Source organism: Mytilus californianus, unplaced genomic scaffold, assembly GCF_021869535.1.
Source record: "Mytilus californianus isolate M0D057914Y unplaced genomic scaffold, xbMytCali1.0.p SCAF_6, whole genome shotgun sequence".
NCBI lineage: Eukaryota > Metazoa > Mollusca > Bivalvia > Mytilida > Mytilidae > Mytilus > Mytilus californianus.
The window spans coordinates 104,092,966-104,115,597 of NW_026262712.1; the positions used below are offsets into that span (position 1 = coordinate 104,092,966).

The 22,632-nt window shown below is 32.0% G+C and overlaps 1 long non-coding RNA gene across 1 annotated transcript; it reads left to right on the plus strand.

Annotated features, from left to right (window-relative positions):
* Positions 1 to 15,777: 15,777 nt before the first annotated feature.
* Positions 15,778 to 22,376, plus strand: LOC127706263 (uncharacterized). Its single transcript, XR_007984343.1, has 2 exons — positions 15,778 to 16,010; positions 21,769 to 22,376. It is a non-coding gene; the product is annotated as an uncharacterized LOC127706263 (long non-coding RNA).
* The last annotated feature ends 256 nt before the right edge of the window (positions 22,377 to 22,632 follow it).

Genomic DNA, 22,632 nt, shown 5'->3' on the forward strand with positions numbered 1-22,632 from the left:
GTGGAGAGATGTAACAATGAATTCAATACATTAAAAAAGAAGAACTAGTGTTAATACAGGAGGGCATCATCAGCTCAGTAGTCAATGATTTGGTACTGATATGATTTATAACATGCCTTACTTATATTGTCTGTTTACAAATGTATAAATTATTAAGAAAGTCAAGTTTCAACTCCTTTAGACACATTTGGCCTACGGGAGATTTTACTACTATCTTTAGGAGTTGGAACCTTAGTTTCTTAACAGTTTCTTAATTTATCAACGGAAACTATAAGAGATATGTTATAAAACGTGTCAGTATAGAAGTACTGACTTTTGAGCTATTGGTACCTTCAGAGAAAACAGTCTACCAGAAGAGGTATCAACTTAGTTTTAGAAAATGAAAATAACTCTTTATAACTTTCTCTGCCTCCGATGCGCTTTTCTAGATTAACCTTCATCACACACACAAATTTAAGATTACGGTATGGTTAACAAAATAATAACTTCGGGACTACCGAAAAGGGTTGTACACTTTCACTTGAATGAAACTCTGTACAAAGAATTGCAGTAGTCATTTTCTTTTCCAAATAGGAGATAACTGTATGCTCAAATGAAAAAAGAATTCTGTACAACCGGTTGCAATGGTTGGAAATATAGATAAAGAAAAGTGAAACACTTTCACGTGAATAACCTTTTTACCATTTTCTGCGTGGAGAAGAAAAGGCAGTTTAATGATTTCGTGTCAGATGGGATTTTAAAAAATGTATTTCTCTTTACATCAGAAATCTGTAATTATAACAAAAAAGATATAGTCTTACAGTGTTTATAATATTAATATATTTCATAAGACGTAATATATATTTTTTACTCTCAGTCACTTAAGGGCATACTATACAGTTTTGATCCCACGGTGAATTTTTGACGAAAGTTTTCATACAAGCTATTTTCCACCTAGTCAATTCAAATATGTAATAAAAAATATACCTTCATATGCTACTTTTAGAGATAAAGGGGGTAGAAAGTTTAGACATTTACTGGAAATTTCGGTTTCTTGGACATTTCTTACCTTTGGAAAGACATACATCACTTTCTGTTTCAAAATACGCAAACGGATTTTTGTTAAAGCATCAGCAATATCTTCTCAACATAAGTGTGCTTTGAATTTGTGTAATTATTCTTTGGAAATTATTTATTTTTATCACATTTTCATGATCTTAGTCAAAGAACGGCATTTTTTGTTGTATATTTTAATAATCTAATTTAAAAATATTTCATCGGTGATTTGTTCTTAAAAATTGGCACAAATAATCTTCATACGTAATCAAGCCAAATGTCATTTTTAAAAAGAGGGGTTCATGAACTCGTTTTCAAGTTAAATCAATGCGAATGATAAAAATCAGTCGAAAAAGCATCTTTTCCCTATATGTTACAGTTTGGCGTCGCGAAAAATAAAATTTTACGTTATCAACGTCATTACCTCCCCTGCAACTGTACCAGTGGCGCTCGAATCAAAAGAGTTGGATTGCTAAAATCAAGTTGAAGAGAATTGAAAACATTTTCAAAAAGTTGTGCAAAATACGGCTAAGGAAGGAATAGCCTGGGGGGTAGAAAAAACCTCAGTGTTTTGAGTAATTCAAAATTTCATGAACAACTAGAAAACTTATAGAATAAATGACAATATTAATAATATTTCATGATAACTCAAATTGCTGACTACTGGGCTGTTGATACCCTTGGGGACGAAACTTGTCAAATCACCATTTGGGCCAAAGATATAGGCAAATCATGCAACCCCTACAAAGGCCTTTGGACCTGGCACACGTTTGGCCATTAGCTTCATTAACTCCTAGTCGGGATAAAAGTTTTACCGTAGGGAATTTTTTTACACCATCCGAAAGTAGGTGAGGGAGAATGTCAGATCCACATGTTGGACCTACGGCGTAGGAAATCGTTCAATTCACCACCTTGGGTTTTTGGTCCAGAAAATACTGCGTATTACTTTCATTTGCACCCGGTGTGGACAAAAGTATCGCTATAGGGATTTTTTTACAACTTCCGAGAGTTGATGGAGTGATAGTGTCAGATCCCAACGTTCATGCGAGTTTTTCGATCACTTGTTGAATATATTTGAATTTTTGAATTAGTTATTCTATGATTATCTTTTTTTGGTATTTATAAAAAAGAAAACTGCAGCTTTCCATCATCATTTCTGTAGCGGAATCAGCTGCAATTACTATAGGAAATCTGCTCTGAAGTAAAGCTTTAGAAATTAGCTCGAGATTTTAAAGGATCACCGAGGGCGCTTAAACTATCAAATAGTTATTATAAAAAAGAAGATGTGGTATGATTGCCAATGAGACAACTCTCCACAAGAGACCAAATGACACAGAAATTAACAACTATGTTCCTTTCTAAAACAAAAAAATGGTGAAAGATATAAAATCTTATTCCATGTTTACCAAGTGATATGCGTTCAAAACCAAAAGGACGTATACTTTCAGAGGAGTTGTGATAGCAAAGAAATATTTTCAAACTTTTGAGTTTGAGCGTTCCTGGCGAAGGTTAATCAATAACTTTGATTAGGAAATACAAAAGAATATGAAGTGTTAATTTCCTTTTCAAACACTGGGTAGATACCACTGCTGGTGGACTGTTAGTCCACAAAAGTATCATCAGCTCATTAGTCAGTGCTTCGGTACTGATGTGATTTATACTATTCTTCCTTAGATTCGCTGTTGGTGAATTTTTAATTTCCCTCAAGCATAGTTTAATTACGATTACGATTTGGCTATTCTTTCTATGCGTTTTTGTCATTAGATCTTCACGTATTCAAGTAGTTATACACCCTTGGTTTTTAAATCTTTGATCTTAAGCGTTCTCAATGAAAGTTAACACAGAAATTGTTTAAAATCTATAAAGATATTTTCAAAAATATCCCAACAATCTAAGTAAGTCATATAAACGGAGGGTTACACATTCGTTGAGATTGCAATTCATAGACCAACACACCCACACAGATGGAAATCTAGGGGACAAAAAGTTTAACCAAGGGACCAATAGGGTTATTCAGACAAAAATCACATTCATCATCAGCTGCTGTTTGACTAACTGCCAAATAGTTGAAATGAATATACATGAATGTAACGATGTCAATATACAATCACGCAAATTACTCATTTTCATTTTCAGAAAATAGAAACGAAATAAAAGTTAAAAAAAAATGTAAGTAGACATCACCCCATGACGTATTAATCAAGCAAACTACGGGATGTTACAGTTTGTGACTCCTGTAATTTTTTAAAAATTATCTCAAATGCACTAAATTTGAAATCTTCAACTGTGGTACCTTAAATGGTTACATAACAAAGGATCAAAGTTTTTAACATTTCTGCTCAAGAAGTGGAACATGTATTATGTGTCGTAGATCTAATGCACAATAACAATAAAGATACAAAAGAAAATAATTCGGCAATACTGAATTAGATATTTCTAAACTTATTTGCAAAAAAATATGTCTTGGTATCTCTAGTTTCAATCTAAAAACCATAGGAATTATTAGTATTTTGTTTATTTGCAGAATTAGTATGTATTTACCATTAGTGACAACTGTGCTAACAACTGTTGTTGTGATTGTCCAAAACAATGAATTTAAAGACTATGACCTGTCGGCATCAGACCAGTCTCTTATAGATATGATGAAACATTACCTGCATACTTCCCGGAAAAAAGAATGTTCACCTCCTGCAGGCAAACCATCTGATACAGGTTATAGCATTTTTCCCAAGCTTGACATATTTACGTTTTAATATTACGTTTAAGGTGTGTATTACAGAAATACATAAAATGGAAACCTCATTTTGACAACAAATTATAGGCGACGAATATACTTATTGTTAATCAATAAGCCATATTGTTCTCATTATCAATTCAAAATGTTCTCAATAATGGAAATCCAAATTTGCAATGACTTACAAAACAAATTGTGTACTGTTGGTGGAAATAATTAAAAAATAGCCATAAAACCAGGTTCATATTTTCTTAAAATGTCTTGTACCAAGTCCGGAATATGGCACTTGTCATCAAAAAGTCCGTTTCTATGTATGTTGGCGTTTGTTTTTGTAGCCGTTCAGTGTTAATGTTGTTCCGTTGTTTTCCTCTTATAGTTGATGTGTTTCCCTCGGTTTTGGTTTGACCCGGATTTGTTTCAGTTAAATCGATTTATGACTATTGAACAGCGGTATACTACTGTTGCCTTTATTAAGACCATCACAAAAGATTCTAACACGACATATAAAATACACATACGAATCAGAAGCACTATAACTTTTTTAAATCAATTTTGCTGGAGTAAAACGTTAAATTCTCTACGGCAGAAAATTAATCTTATGTGATAGTCCTTAAACTTAACTGATGTGTTATTTTTCGTAGGAGTGACGTTCGTAGATTGAGGTAAGAAAAGTTGTCCAAAAGAAGCGGTAATAGTGTATACAGGTAATGAAATTATCATAGTATTAAATTTGAATTAGTAAAATAATAAATTGTACAATATTTCATCTTTAATCTTCAATTTTAGTAGTCAATCACAAATATGTCCGATTAATACTTATGGAGCAACTTATGTTTAATATAGAAATAAAAGATGACGAAACCGCAATCATTCAACAAAATAAGTTAAAAATAGAAATTTCTGATAAGAAAAATGTTATTATATACATTTCTTTGTTTTGGTAGAGTTGATCAATGATTGAGTTAAAAACTGTTTTCTACTTCTTTTGCACACATTTGTACCTTTAAGGACAAGTTGGTGGTAATCGCGATGGACACAAAGGAGGTGGTGTGAACTATTTATGTCTCCCAAATGATCCAGAGAACGGACAGCAACAATCCTATGGCAATGACCAGGTCTATGGAGGTGAATATCAACTTGGTTCATCAAATAGGCCGTCAGGATGGTCTGAAAGTATGGCCGACAAATAAGTACCATGTGCTTTGTGCTATCAAAAACACAGATCAACTGTTATAATGATACCAGGTTTGTCAATGTATTAGACTGCTCAATTTGAAAGGAATTATAATCAATTTGATTAATATAAAATTAAGAAGATGTCGTATGATCGCCAATGAGACAACTCTCCACCAGAGACCAAATGACGTCGAAGTAAGCAACTATAGGTCACTGTACGGTCTTCAACAATGAGCAAGACCCATACTGCACATCACGCTATATAAGGTCCCGAAATGACAAATGCTAAGTTTGTTTGTACTGTCATAATGAAAGCAAAACAACTATAACTTAAACATTACAAATCTGTTATTGAACTATATGAATATATGCTTTAAGTGAAAAGGTTCAACGAATCTCTACTTATAAAACTTGTTTGCATTGATATGCAATGAATATATTCAATTTTGTTTGGTACTATGAAAAACCAGAATTTCAATGAACACACTATAAAACGTGGCATGGATTTTTTTTATCAATCATGAAATGTTTTACATTTTAGAAATGCAATCTTAGTGCTTTTGTTCTTTAGCAATAATTGTTCATGAAAATCTTACAATGTATATAGAAAAATAAGATTTATATATCATTGAAGGATAAACCAATTTAAAGACTGTAACACACAAAATTGTCTCTTTATTAAGAAACTAAGGTTTCAACTCCCTCAGGCAAAGTTGACCCATAGATGGATTTGGCTATTAATTTTAGGTCCTTTTTGGTCATATAGCTATATAGCTCTCCAACTCTTTCTTGTATATATAAATTCATAAAAAGTAAAATAGCCATAATAGATACCAAAATTAAAATTGTGTACGCTTGACACGCGTTTCGTCTACAAAAGATTCATCAGTGGTACTGTCTAATGCTATTTTTTTAAACTTTCAGCATTCTTTAAATGTAGTTTATAAAATTTTTAATTGATTGTGTATAGTTGTAAAATATAAATGCACACATAAAAAAATTAAGCACATGATCAGACAAGTTTTTCTCGGATTTGTTTTGTTGACTTATCATCAATCAATATCATTCTTTTTGGAATATTTTAGGTCGCAAGTCTTGTTAAAAGGGATGGAACTCAGAATATCATGGTTATATGATGAGTGATCACGCAAGTCATTAGAAAAAAGACTACGCCTGCGTTGACAGGAATGCAGAACCGTTGTACAATAAGAATGGAAATGAAGATGGAGCTTTGTTTTATCCTCTTCGAACCAAATGTGGCAGTTTGAGATGTCCTCCATATACCAATGCAGCAGAGTTACTTTATGTCGTTTGTACAAAGTAAAATTTGAAAAAAAAACATATAACAAATAAATTTATCTTTATTTTAATCACTTCCCGATATCAATTATCAATTTATCAATAGGTTGTCGAGTCTGATTAAATCCCTTTGTTTCATTAGCAATTAATACTACAGGGAGGAACCTTAGTGTTCATTAATGTAGCACTAAGGGGTATTTTTAACAAATATAAGTGCACAAAATATCTGAAGTTGGTAACTACTTTGACAAACATTTGGTCAATACTACTACTGGAGGAATCTCTTCCACGATGGGATCACCATCCCAGCAGTCAGCAGTCCTCTAATGACAAAATATTTCATAATTTTGTACGTCAGACGCATGTGTCGTCTACATAAGACTCATCAGTGACGCTCAAATCAAAAACGTTAAAAGGCCACATCAAGCACGAATTTGAACAGCATTGAGGACCCAAAACTGTAAATAAAATGTTAAGATATAGCACTGATGACTTTAGATACATTTGGCAGAACTTTAGGTTTTAAAAGCTCTCAACCTTGCAGTTGATTTGGCATTTTGATTCGAGTGCCTTGAGTGAGTCGTATGAAGGCTAAGCGCATGTCCGGCGTAGTAGAAAACGTAGTCGATATCTCACGTGGTACACATTTCATCCTCTTGCGAATCATAAGCCCAGTAGTCATCACTCCTCACGTGCTGACATGAATTAACATTGATGCGTGTATTTTCTGTGTATTTTCTTTCATTTAACTTTTTTTATCATCGTCTTACCATAAATCGGTCATATAAGGCATTTTCAAAAAAATATCCAAACGTTGCGCTTTTTCATTCATTTGAGTTTTTCAATGACGCCAGACACACGTTTCATTAACTCGGTCACCCTCGAAAAGGATGACGAAACGCACCTGCAGGCTTAGAAAATATTTTTTTTTTCAATCGTGAATAAGTTTAAATTTAATTTGTATTGTTCTTTATCTATATATAATTTAAAAAAATGATAAATCATGTCAATATTTATAAGAACCAATGCATACTTCATATGTACAGCGAAGATGCAAAACATATTGACGAACTATGCTAACTGGTTTCTTCTATTTAATCAATTAAATCAATTTTAGCGTTTTTATTATTTGGGAAAGCTTTGTCAAAGTCAATCTAAATAGCCATAAAAACTGCATTTAATGAAGCGTTTCCTGAAAATTTTGCAATTAAGTTAAGAAAGAAGTTCATTTCTTATATTGTACCCCACAAAAGAAAAAAATCATTTAAGGTATGTACACTTTCAAAGTGTAAAACAAATATATTTTCCTGGACTACCAATTTGAAAAACTCCCATGTCAACGTGCAAAGGAATGCAAACAAACGTCATTTTACATCTGCGTTGTTTTGATCGTGAAATAATTGACTGTTAAAAGTTACTAGTATTTGAAAAAAGCTGTAACAAAATGAAAAAAAAAAATGACAGATTTTAGGAGACAGAAAATATTCAAACATTCTGAAGATGCGCAAGATAGTTGTAATTATGAAAAGCCATTTTTAGAAAAAACCTACACATCAATTGAAACAATGGATAACACACAATGCCTTTCTTAAATTTCAGCAAATGTTGATAACTAAGTGAAGAACATTCATTTGGTAATTCATTGAGATTGCTTAATTAAGACAATCATTACAGAGTTTCACATTTGAAACATTATCTGCTAACCATTCAGAAGCACCTGAAATCACTCCATTTTGAGGCCTTTATGTAGTGATTTGAAGATAGTCGTCGCATATTGTATTGGTTCGATTATTCTGTTTGTCTGTCTTCGACTTATGAGTTTTGATTCTCCGTTTTTGTATAAACTGCCTGTTTTACACCTTTAGTTCTGTATTCGTATTATGTATAACCTTACACCACTTCGGAATGAATTGTGCGGGGCTGAACGTTTTTGGCATTAAATTAAGAATAGGAAAAACGCATGTCATATATTTATGAACAAACTTCCGATAACAAATATCATCAAACGAAAAGTTATTTTTGGTACCGTAGCTAAGAAAATTGTTTTTCAGTAAAAAAATAATAACCCTAATTAATTCAGGGAGACAAGGGAAGACATTTTGTTGATTATGAGAGGCAGACGTTCATATCGATGGAAGTAGCACTACAAGACGGTTCTATGTGTACTTAAACTGACATAAATCAACCTAATTACTATTGTTATACACATAATATACTGTTCTACAATCTGTCGATACCTATATTTTGGTATTGCTAAAGGTCATGTTTTTCTCTGACTGTTAATGACGTCTTTACACTAAATACATTGTATGTTGGATGTGTACTGATTGATATTTTAGTCTTTAACACATGATTATTTATTAGTTGTTATTGGCTTTGAACTAGCGTTAAGTAACTTCGAATACTCTCTGAAATGTACTTTTTTTCTTTTGTGTTTCTGTTAAGGATTTTGTGTGCTTTGTATCTATCTGATGAGTTAAGCCCTTGTCAACTGATTTTCATAGTTTGATCTTATGTTGTACTGTAACACCACTGTGACAGGTTAGAGGGAGGGTGTAGCAACAGAAAAAATGTTAAACCCCGTCACATTCTTTATGTGCCTGTCTCAAGTCTGGAGCCTGTAAGTCGGTGTTGTTGTTTATTGCTGTGGGTCATATTTGGTTTTCATTTATTGTTTTGTATTTAAATTAGGCCGTTAGTTTTCTCGTTTGAATTGTTTTACATTGGTCATTTTGGGGCCATTCATAGCTTACTATGCGGTATTGATTTTGCTCATTGTTGAAGGCCATACGGTGAGCTATGGTTGTTAGCTTATATGTAATTTGCTTTCCAGTGGAGAGTTGTCTCATTGGCCACATCTTCGTATTTTTGTATTATATTGAATAAATGAACAACTTATTTTTATATGCTTTTAACTTGTGTATGTGATGAAGATGATATGTCTGATGAAAGTATAACAAGTAATACTGATGAATTTCTTGATTGGGTAATTAGTATTGATGAGGTTATACAATGTGTTAATCTAGGAAAAAATGGCAAATCTTTGATTTGGTATCAGAAGGATTGTATACATGTATGCATGATTTATTAATGCATGTTTTGCATAAATCACTTTATAAGTATTTCACATTTGTGTAAATTTTCCTCTTTTTGGAGTAAGGGGATAATTACAAATTGATGTAAATAACATGAAAACAACACTTAATCAATGTTCGAAGCGATTTTCTAGCTATGATAAGCCAGATATTTGAAAGCTAAGAATGTATGAGTGCTGATACACGCGAAGAGCTATATCACCAACAGGAACCTAAAAATAATAGTCATCTAAAGTCAACTTAGCCTGAGGTATTTGGAACCTCAGTTTAATCTATAGATTTACAAACGAACAATTATAGAAATTTCAACATCAGATTCAAGAGATCCATTGACTTTTAGGGGCATAATTTTAGGACCCATGTGCTTATAAATTGTATTGCAGCATTTCTGATAATAGTTTTGTATCTTGTTTAGAAACTAACATGACTAAGGATGTAGTAAATAAATAGCAAAATGTTTTTGTTATATTAGAAGTACTATAATTTGAAAATAAAAACAGGGTGTCAAGAAAATATAGATAAAAGTGAATTTTCAAAGAGTATATTATGTATGTAATGTAGATTTTTATAATATTTCTCATGACGAAAAATATGTTTATTTATTTCAAAATAACCATGGTTATGCCATATTGTTCAGACATGCTTCAATAGTAGACATTATACCTTTTTATACTAAGACATCGTGTGCGATCACCCCTGGAATTTGGAGAGGGTCCATGTTGGTCTGTCTTTTTGACACTATCCTTGCAGATTGTTTGTTTTTATGGTGTGTATATTTGAATGTGTGTTTACAAGTGGTATAAAATATTGAATCTTACTTAAATTATATGAAATCATCATACTGAATACTCTTGATATAAACAGTCCGAGCTGATAATATGAATAAATACAACAACCACATCTCTTAATTTTAAGTCAAGGTTGATAATTGTTATTCCATTCGTCAGGACCACATTGTCGTTAAATCTTTGTATCTGTCACCAATGTCCCTGTAATAAGAACCACATGATGTAAACCACGATAGCTTTCACTTTTAAAAGACATGAAAACCTTGCTGAAGTATGATTTTTTATTCACAAACCAAAAATATACCTAAAATATTTCTTTATTATGCTAGCATTAAACCTCAGATGCTCAGTAACTTGCATCATGTGGACTAACAATCTACCATCCATGGAAATGTCAATGTTGTAATTAACCTCTCGTCCTGAACATACATGACATATTTGCCACTGGACATTAAGCAGCCAAAAATCACTTATGTAATTAACCTGTTATACAACATGTATGTGTTTGTCTTTATAATTACAGTCACTCAAGGCTTTATAGTTTTATCTTATGGCAAATGGGGGACATTCTTCTTTTTGTATATATTTTATGTGTTAATTTAATTTTAAATGCTTCCTCAAATTATCTTAGCAAAGATAAAAAAAAAGTCATCTTGTTGTGAACTTAATTCAGGCTTAGTTAGAGTCCTCCCACAATATCTATAATTTGTTTACCTCGAAAATGCAAAATTGATTTAAACATGCACAAGCAATTCGTAAAATGAATTTTAAAATTTTCATTTCTTTGAAATAACGCTACTATTTTAATACATGTACTTCAACAATTATTTCAAAATGAATAAGATTTTACATCTCAATACAAAATGAATGTGTTGGCCTGAAAACATTTTGTTAACTTTCATTGCCTGTAATGAATTACTTTATAAATGGAAAATAGTACCAAGTGGTTTGTGCTTCTATTGTAAGCAATATGATGATTATAAACACTTCTTTTTTTCCTGTTCATATAATGTTCATTATTGGCATAAAGTTGACCAGCTATTAGCATTTTTAAAAATTGATAAGCATATACTTAGTCTTGAAAGTTTAGTAACTGGCTATAAAATTGATGATGAAGCTTATTTTGATATGAACTATCTATTAACTATAATTTTCTTTTCCATCTATAAAGCATATTATATGTCTGACAAGAAAGATAAGGTCATTGATATCTTCAAAATCTTCAAAAATGAAATCTGGGACATTATTAACATAAATAAAATCAGAAGCAAAAAAAACAAGAAAATAATACTTAAAACAAGGGAATATTTCGAATTCCTTTAAATGAAATGACAATTATTAGATACAAGTCTTAGCTGTGACCTCATTAATACATGACTGCACATGTGTCCAGTCAATTGGTGTGCATTAACTGAAATTCGCAATTTTACTCTTTTATAATTTATTACAGCTACACTGAATTAGAATTGTTATTAAATATGTTTATTCCTGTTCACAATGCAAAATTATAATCAGCAGGAGAGCGAGCAGAATACACAACACAATGCAACGTTACTGCAAACATGTATAATTTGAAGACCACGTGTACTTTCGATCAACTTTCGATCTTCGGCTTTATCATAGAAATCAACATTTACTGTTAAAAAATAATGTGTGGAAAAAAAAACATTTTTACCTCATCATCCAAGACTTCTTATATAATTCAGTGTTGTTAACAAAACAAAAAGTTTTAAGTTCAAAATTCTATTGTCGACTGAAGAGTCATGCTATCAGTATCAAAGATCAATTTCGCGGTTCAGTGAAGCTTTGATAAAAAAATCATATACAGTATAGGTTAAGAAACGTACCGTATTCCGGTAAAAAAACAAAAATTATGTGGAATTGTTCTAATGTATTGATCTGTATTAATATAACTTACTTTATAGATATACTTTATTGAATATCTTTCCCTAGATATTCAATAACTAATTTAAAGGGATACTTAATTGAAGCTGTAGATTGAGTAAATTGTTAACAGCAAAGGTGCAATAAAATTGATTAATTAAAAAAAAAAAAAAACTTTCATTGAGTGAGATGCTCTTAAATGTAGTTTGTATGGATACTGAAACTAACGCAACATGTCCAAGTGATGTTTCAGAGAACCTAGTTCTTAAAAATTTTAACTCTAGCTCTTCATACACTCGAAATTGTTTTTGTTTTTTCTTGTTTATATGAATGGGGTGTGTGGATGGCGGCGAACGATTCATCATCATTTGAACTTTTACTGAATGTTGAATTAACATCAAAATGATTTCTGTTTTCATTTTTTTATGATTGTTTTTTTTATGTAATTGAGAATATACATATTTCATACTATTGACAGAGTGCTTTGTCTTGCATTAAAAAGATACATTAAATGTCGATAACTTCTTTTTTCCAAATCAAATCAGAAGACATATTTGTGTAGCCATAAGGAAGTCAAATCAACTCTAATATCTGATTTACAGAACTACCTTCTATTGATAAAAATGAAAACAAACTATGACATAATTTATTATATGTAACGTACCTGCTGTTCTGGTAGGGGTAGTACAACTGAATCCTCTTTCCTCAGGCAACTTTTGACATACCAATCGACAACAAAAGCAAACAAGTATAACACACACAATCACTATTGTCAGAAATGTGATTATTAAGGCTTCTAACCACGGCTCCATCTGCTATTTCAACATATGTACTTGCTAATGTCATGCTCACACATATTAAGGCATCATTTTATACTCCGAACTACGTCACTAATTAGCACCTCGGTTGAATAAAGAAGTGTTAACAAAAATACCGACCACCAAGGTAAATTCAATAAGGGGAAGTCCATAAAACTGACAAAATCAAACATTAGACTACTGTATTTATTTGGAAGTCCTTTTATAAACATTCATTCAACACAAAACAAGCAGTAATACTGTCGAATATTTGTTTATTTTACATAATGACGGCCATGAAGACAGTTGCCATATGAAAGAAAGGCTAAGGACGAGTATGATGTGATTGTTCTGGATACAAAGGATATGTCAAAGGAACAAGCCGTTATCTGTTGTTTTATTTGTTTATTCATCAAAGTAAAGGGACTTGTTTATAGAAGCTCTCCTAGTATCTGCCCGAAGACATATCATAGGAATAAATCATGAAAGATATTATTAGGACCTACTTGCGGCAGTTCTGAGCATGCAGGTTGGAGCTATCTTAGGACTATCTAAGCTAGGATTTCGAAATGTTGTCCCAATTTCTGGCGTTAAAAATAAAAGGAAATACAAAATAGGAAATGTTATTTAAAAATAAAAAATGTATCGAATTTAACCAAATATGATAATATAAGATTGATAATTAAATTTATTATAAGTATCTTTATAAAGGTAATAAATAATATTTACCCAAAAATTGTGCACTTAAACTTGACGGAAAAAACAAAAATATAACTACGTTTTCTAAAACAATTAACACATTATTTGTAAATAGTGACAACTTAATTTGTACGAATTTCCCCCCAGCAGTGCTATAAAAAAATGTACATTAATGGGTGTTACACGGACTCTTTTTATGAATAGAGTCATGCGTACATTCAGTGATTTCATAAGCATTTTATCGTACACCTTGTAACAATTATGACAAGTCTGATAAACCAATATTGGACAGAGATATGTCCTAGAGCATCCTAAGATGTCTTAGTCCTTCGAACGCTTCGATAAACTGGCCCTAATGCGAAAACAACATGTAAAGGAAAATATAATTTACTACAAAAGTAAGAAATACTTAAAAATCAGACTAAGTATTAATGTGGGAGTGATTAAGCGCTCGTTCCAGAACAAAGAAACCTCTCTGTAGGTGAATGGTAAGTGTCAGTTGATGAGATGGGCAAGTGTTTGGATGGAAGCAGGTGGTGATACAACATCGTAAAATTCTTTACCAAAAATTGAAGCAGGCACTGTCTTTACGCTCTCCACCATGAACACCCAACAAAACTCTATACTAATAATATCATGTTGTTGAGCAAACTTTCGAATATTGGCCTCAAAATTAAAGCTGAAACAAATCCATAAGGATCTGGTCCGAAAAGTCTGAGCGATGATCGACTCTCGTGCGAACAGTCTATGGAGCATCATTCGGTCATTAAGACCTTTTGTTAATTCCCAAAGAGGGTTGTAGCATTTAAAATTAAGTAATATTTCTCCCTCATGCAAAGCTCCGATTCCTTGCCCGGCTTTGGCTATACATTTTTGTCCATTTTGGCATATATGCTCTTCATTTTTTTTACTAAGGTTTGGATTTTCAAATATTTTGGCCTCGAGCATCACTGAAGAGATATGTATTGTCGAAATGCGCATCTGGTGCAGAAAAAATTGGTACCGTTTATGTTATTGACTTATTCAACATATAGACTGCTTAACATTCAAGTTAGCTGTTTTGAAGATGTTTACTTCAAACCGTAAAATGCAGTTTTATTGACGGTTTTAGTCTTGTTTTGTATGTTATTCCTTAACAACACATAACAGATTTAATGACCAACTGGAAATTTCAACAACAATAATAAATACTTGTGACACTTGCATACCTGTCTGTGACACCTGCTTACCTGTCTGTGACTAAAAAGGAAAATAAAATCAGGAAACAAGAAACCAAGCAATAAAATTATTGTATTGTATTCTATTCAACACCAACACATACAAAACAACTAATAAAAATGTTGACAGTTATCAAAGATGCCTTAAATAAAGGAAACGTGCAGATGGAATGTAATATTTTTGAAATTTTATAAACATAAACATGCAAAAAAATAAATGCGATGACTTGAGGTTTGGCAGGAACTAATTATATGATTATCAACAATTTATAACGAAAATATAAAACACATGAAATAAACTACCACGGTAGAAGTATTGAAGATTTGAACAAAAGGAGCTCGACCTGAAATGATTTCAATATATATATATATATATAATGTAAAAAAAAACTGTTTTGAAAAGTCAAATAATATGTTTATAATATTTTCAGCATTGGAGATAAAGTAATATGTGTATAAACATGGGCATTAAGTAATGTAAACTACTGTGAAAAAAAATAATTTCACTAAAAAATTGTATTTGAGTGGTTGTTTTTTAATTTAATTTATTTGTCGATATGTACAACATCTGAGCATCATTGGTGTTTTACTTTAATGGTTCGAACATATCTCTTTCTGTTCGATATGACCCTCGTTTGAATTATTTAAAAACAATAATAGTAATAGTGATTGACAACTAGAGGGTAAGTTTTTTTTACAGAAGCTTGCAGAACATTTTTTTACAATCAACCATAGTTTTAGCAGGAATCTTTACAAACCATATTCTATAGCTGTGACAATATCTATTTATTATTCACATCTAGTCTAGGATGCGGGCGATTTAGAGTTTGACATAAGTTGTAGATATTTACTACTTTAACTTCGAAAGGCATTGTTTTTCGAATTGTTTGAATACTGTTTCATTGATGTATACCCAACAGTTTATTGTGTCCAAATCCTTCCTGATATGTTCTTTTTATGCCTGTTCATACAAATAATATAAAATAATGTAGATTATTTATACCTCTCTAAATATAGCTGACACAAAACAAATGCGCATGCTTATCAGTTTTAAGTTTATCATGTACAAGGATGTTTTTATGAAAAATTAAAATGTGTGATCCTATATATATCAGTTTTATTGGAGAGAAAGCAGTTGGTAAGAGCTCTATCATTGCTACCTATGAGTCTGGAAATTACAATCCTGATTTGTATGCAACAGAGAGTGTGGAGACGCATATCATAAATGCCACTTCTGTTGGGAGTTTAAGAGTTTACATACATGACATGGCAGGAGAGACACGTGAGTAAGTGCAAATATTTACCTTATATAGAAAATGTATTTCAAACAATCGTAACATAATATTTACTATTAGAGATTTACAATAAGTGTATGACTCCGACCCGACCCAGAGTTTATTATAGTATTTATCTAATTTTGACTATAATGCAATCGTACAACAACATATAGTAATTGGCTTATGACATGTCATGCAATGTCCAATATTCGCTAAAAACATGTTCAACGGAGACTTGGTATTTCGTTATGGGATTGATGAGTTTCTTATACTCTTTTTTTCGTGCTATCTATTAAATCAAACAAGTAACAACACCATATTATTCATTTCGAATAATTAGTCTAGACATGATAACAGTTTGTATATATTTTATACCCGAGTGAATATATTTTGATCGATGAAGGAAGGTTTTGAATAGCCAAAGAAATTCATTCACTTTTGAACCATATTCTTTTAACCCAATTTCGTCGCTTCTGAACAGAACATGTATTGTTTTGTTAATCATACATTACGTTACTCTCAAGTGTTCTTGATTGGAGAGGGAGGAATTGACATAGTATCAACATATCGTTAACTACACTTAGTTAACTAGTAAGCTGAATTATAGTTGGAACTATCTTTATCAGGTGTATGGTTGTAATTCAATATAATTGGATATTCCAAATAATTTCAACGGTCAACTTAGCGGTTTTTTTTTAAATTTGAAAAAATGCCGTTTAAAATAATGCAAAAAAGATGATAGTTAGAAAATACCAAATTTCAAGGAAAGTTGAAAACGGAAAGTCCCTTATCAAATGGCAAAATTTAAACACATCAAACGAATGGAAAACAATTGTCATATTCCTGACAAAAATATTTTGATGAGAGGAACCAAAACAAATATGTTTGTAAGTTTTTAACATATAATGAATGTTGTGAGATTCTGAAAAAAGAGCGTGCGTGCGTGAACAAAGTAACGCCTTCCCCCAACAAAAATCGAATCATTGGAAAAAAGATGCTGAATCCTCCATTTAAATAAGTTAATCATATCCCTATTAAAGAATCCAATTCCGAAACAGAAATTAAGCATGGTTAAATTACTAAGCCTCAATAAAATTTGAGATCGCCCCTATTGTTAACCTGTATGATAGGAACTCTTAGCCGTACTCGAATTCCGAGTCCGACATTTATTGTAAATCTCTAATATTCTTGTTGTGCATGTTATTCTTTTATTATATTCACCGAGAGAAAGTTGGAGTATTGCCGAATAAAAAGTCATCCAGAAATCATCTGTCGCTATTTATTCCAATCCGGAAAAGTTCTAAAATTACACAACTCTTTCAAACCAGTTGAGTCTATCTGGGGCCCTGTTTAAACAATGAACTGTGCTTAAATTTTTTCAAAGAGTTATGTTTAAACCATTGTAAATACTTCAAACAAACCAGTTTTCTTACTTCAATTTATGTTTAAAGAATTGGACCATAAACTATACAAATTTCAAAATGTTCACTTTCTACACGTTTTCCTCCCTCAGCTCATTACTGATGACCTTTCTTCTTTCGTCACCTGACCCAAACAGGAAGTTGTCTAAGTGACTGTTTTTTCCGGATTGGACTAAATAGCAATAAGGTGTATCATCTCTCATCAATATATGGAAAAAAAGGTTAAGAAGCTGAAAAAATCCGGAGCCGATATTCAAATTATTCCGAACCTCTTAGAATAGAAAATGCCTGTACCAAGTCAGAAATATGACAGCTGTTATCCATTCGTTTGATGTGTTTGAGCTTTTGATTTTGCCATTTGATTAGGGACTTTCCGTTTTGAATTTTCCTCGGGGTTCAGTATTTTTGTGATTTTACTTTTTGGATCTGTTTTTGTTTACAGCATAAACGAAACATAATTTATCCGAAAAGTATATCAGACAGCCATCAAAAAATCATCTATCGTTTTCAGCATGTTTAACTATTCTCTATCATCGATATATGGAAAAAATGTTATGAAGCTGAATTAATTTCGACGCCGATAGTCAAATCATATTGAACTTCTTTGATCGGTGTCTTTTAACTATTTGTTAGTCCTTTTTGTGCTTCTTTCCAATCTGATGAGCCAACGAATCTTTACGGTTTTTTCTTATGTTGTGCTGTAACCCTACTGTTCCAGGTTATGATGCTGGTTCAACTCTCTCAAACATGTTAAATCCCGCCACATTCAGTGTTTGCCTTTCATAAGTCAGAAGTCTGTAATTCAGTGGCTGTCATTGATCGCTAGCTGCCATATTGTTTTGTATGTTGTCATTAAGCCTAAAAATGTACCCGGCCCTCTATTTTGAATCATGCCATTTCATGACATCATGTTGTTCTGTTTTTCTTCGAAATGAATTTTAGGAAAACTATATGGATATTTTAAGGGACAGCTACGATATTACATCTTGTTATCATAAATGAACAAGGATATGAATCATGAATTATACCTATTTCTTCTAGAAAAATATGTTGTCTAATAACTCTAAGACGGGTATCAGGGGCCTGTTTATCGAAGCATTCTTAGGATTAGACATGTCTTAATACCATATTAGGACATATCTTTGTTCTAAATGGGTTTATCAAACGTGCCGCTATTTAGGATTTTTTCCTAGAAATTGTCCCAAGTTTCGGAAACCAATTTAGGTATCTTAAGATGGTTATACATTGCAACTTCATGATATAGACCGATTTAGGACACATTGGATAAACAGGCCCCAGATTTTTTTTATAAAACAAATATAGCGAAAGCAAGACTGAGTGAGATAATTTGCTATGGTTTTTTTTCTGTCAAATATATAACCTGAAAAACACTGATTTTAATATATTTAGGTTTATATGTAGTTATAAAAAAATATGATCTTCGGTATACGTTTATACGTCTATACAAACCAAACGGGTTAAAAAAAAGCCCCCGACTTCTAGGTATCTTACTTTTATGTGACTTTACAAGTCTATGAACTAAGAATTTACCTGAATGAATTTTGTAATTGAATCATTATGAATTACTTCACTTCACTAGAGTTTTCGACTTAAAATAAGTATTTATATCCGTTCAAGTTACGTTTATATTTCAATTTAGAAATAACAACATTGTAAATAATGCTTTACTGAAATTTGTTTTTACATTTCTGAATATGTCTTTTAGACATATTTCACTCACCACATGCGCCTTTAAGTTATGTTGGTGGTGTCCATATCATAGCTGTTTTACAGAAGACCTATAGGTAAACTCTATTTTCATTGATGAGAAATTGATTATATAAGTCAGTCATTTTAAAGTGATTTGGTTGATAGTTGAATTATTGACAATATAACCTTATTATCTAGATTTTGAGGTGAAGTTAAAGTAAACGGACTTTATTAACAGCAATAAGTGTCCTTTCCTAGAATAAGTCATTTCAGTTTTACATCAGAACACCAGAAACTCTACAAAAAAATTTACGACGGAAGGGATGATTTCTATTTCCCTATTGTTCTTTTCCTTTTTTTGTTTATTTTTCTTTTTTGGACGGTGATATTCCTCTGGTACCATCTTACGGTGTTTATATATCCCAACTCGTTTGTAATGCCCGTATGAAGTGACGTTTTGGATTTAAATGAGCGTAATCTATGTATCACTGGTAAATTATTAAGTCATGGATTTCGTTACCACAAATTACTTAAAACCTTTACTAAATACTTCCATAGATACAAAGATTTGGTTTGCAAGTTTGGCTGTACCTGTAAAAAACTGATTTCAGACGGAATAGCTAAAAATTTTACGGTGATGTTGTTTTCTTAAATTAAAATCATACTAAATAGTTTTGTTATACACATATGCATTTTAAAGTTACTACAATCTTTCGATACCTTTATTTTGGCATTGCACAAGGTCATCTTTTTCTCTGACTGTTAATTACGTCTTTACACTCAATTCATTTTGATGTTGGATGTGTACTGATTGATATTTTAGTCTTAGATACATGATTTTTTTTTATTAGTTGTTATTGGCTTTGAACTAGCTGTCAGTAACTGCGAGTACTCTTAGATCTGTACTTAGTGTCCTTTTTGTTGTTAGGGATGAGGGATGGATAACTACCTGAAACGTCCGGTCTGTGTTTATGTTTGATGTTTTTCTGCTTTGTATCGATCTGATGAGTTAAGTCTTTTTCCACTTGAATTTTATAGTTTGTTTTCTTATGTCGTGCTGTTACACCACTGTCCCAGGTTAGGGGAGGGTTGAGTGCTCACAAACATGTTTAACCCCGCCATATTCTTTATCTGCCTGTCCCAAGTCAGGAGCCTGTAGTTCAGTGGTTGTCGTTGGTTGACGTCTGTCATATTTGTTTTCCGTAAATTGTTTTGTTATAAATTAGGCTGCTAGTTTTCTCAGTTAAATTGTTTCATATTTATCATGTCGCGGCCTTTTATAGAAGAAAGTAAAATAACAAAAATACCAAACTCCAAGGAAAATTCAAATCGGAAAGTCCCTTATAAAATGGCAAAATCAAAAGCCCAAACACATCAAACGACTGGAAAACAACTGTCATATTCCTGACTCGGTACAGGCATTTCTTTATGTAGAAAATGGTGGATTAAACCTGGTTATATAGCTATCTTAACCTATCACTTGTATGACAGTCGAGACTATACGGTTTTTCTCATTGTTGAAGGCCGCCCGGCTGTCTGTAATTGTTTACATCCACTTTATTTGAACTATGGTGGATAGTTGTCTCATTGGCAATCATACATACCTCATCTCCTTATTTCTATATTTGTCAAAAAATTTGGTTCGTTGAACAATGACTGAAAATCGGAAAACAAATTTATCAGTCGTTTGCATTTTCTGAAATATTACTGATTGAATTCTTTCAAAATAACCGAACATTTGTTACAAATCAAGCCGCAAAATCACCCGAAACATGCAGAGAAATATATCACTACTCACAGCTTACACTTAAGAAGTTAGACTGGCATCCCATTCATGTACACCCAGCACAAACTTCAAAGACTGCATAGGCGACACAGACTGCAATCAGTAGTTTTTCCCGTATTTGAAATATAAATGCAATAGGCCTGTTCCCTTATTTTAGCAACTGAATTGATTAAAACCGTACTGTCTAAATAATTACATATGGTTTGATGTATAAATATATAGATATAATATAAATATGATTATTTATAATGGGAGTTTTTTTTTATGTCGCATTGCATTTCCCCCGACAAATGAGATTCTGTAACAATGAGGGGACCCCGAAGTTGCTTCTCTGGATAATTAAGGGTTTATGTAACAGGTGATTATGAATAAAAGATGTTTAAAATTGAAAAAAATCGTATTTCAAACGGATTTCATACACTGCAACACGTAATCGACAAACATTTTTCTTGAAAGCGCTGAAAGGTGAGGAAGAGGTGGGGTACCAATGAAGAGGGACAAGGGATGGTGATATGCATATAAGATAAACCTTTAAAATGAAATGCTGATGTCGACCTGGTTTACCCATAAACTAACGATTTGATTCAGTTAAAAAATATATTGTTGGAATGAGATCTGTTCATGTCTTTTGTCCTTACTTCATGCATTAGTAATCAAGAATGCTGAAGTATGTAGTTATTTTTTTATTGAAATTTTCCACTGATTCGCCAATTAGAAAATGCATAGTAAATATCATGTTACATGCAAAATGTATGAATGTGAAATGTCAATGTTATTTTGATGTGTTCATTTTATAAGCTACAGCAAACTTTAAGTGGTATTTTCCTAAGTTTTGTTTTCTATTTCATAGGGCGACAGTTATAGCGTTATGTGCCACATGTAACGTAATTGTTCTTGTTTACGACAAGACTTATAGACAAAGTTTCGGTAAGATTGACGATTTCCACAAAATCATTATACAACATATAGATTCAGAGAAGGTAGTTGTTGTTCTGTTGGGAAACAAAATAGACGAAACACACAAAGAAGAGGTGACCACAGACGAAGGTTATAATAAACACAAATATCTGAAGACAGACTTTTTCATAGAAACATCAGCAAAGACAGGACACAACATAAATGTACTTTTCAAAACAATTGAGGAAGAAGTAAAAAACAAGCGGGAAAAGACCATAGAAGTTTTCCAGAAAGAGGAAACTGAATATTTGATAGACCCTCAAATTCAAACTTACATTTGCCCTTGTACATGTAAATGCATTTGTCCATCTCGCCCGTGCTTGTTTTCATGCCATTGTTGTGTATGTACATTATTGTAGACAGTGATATGAATGATATAAAAACAATAGATGAAATATGTGAATATTAAACACACACTTTTCTGATCTCATTCAGCTGCAGCAAATGATGTGAAGCACTGCATCTTGAAGTTTATTTATCAAATAAAGATAAATATTGTAACTGTTGTTTGAAGTTTTGCATATATTTGGTTTAAATTAATGCAATTAATTGTCGTTCCTCTAACTCCAAGCATTTTCCCATATATTGTATATAAGATTTAAAATCAGTATATGGTATTTCACATTTAGATATTGGTTCGTTTAGGACATTCTTTGCTTCCTGGTCTAAAACTGTGTTTCCGTGGACGCCGGTATGACTTGACACCCATAGAAATATAATTTCTTTATTGAGAATTTTCAAATGTCTCATTACGTAA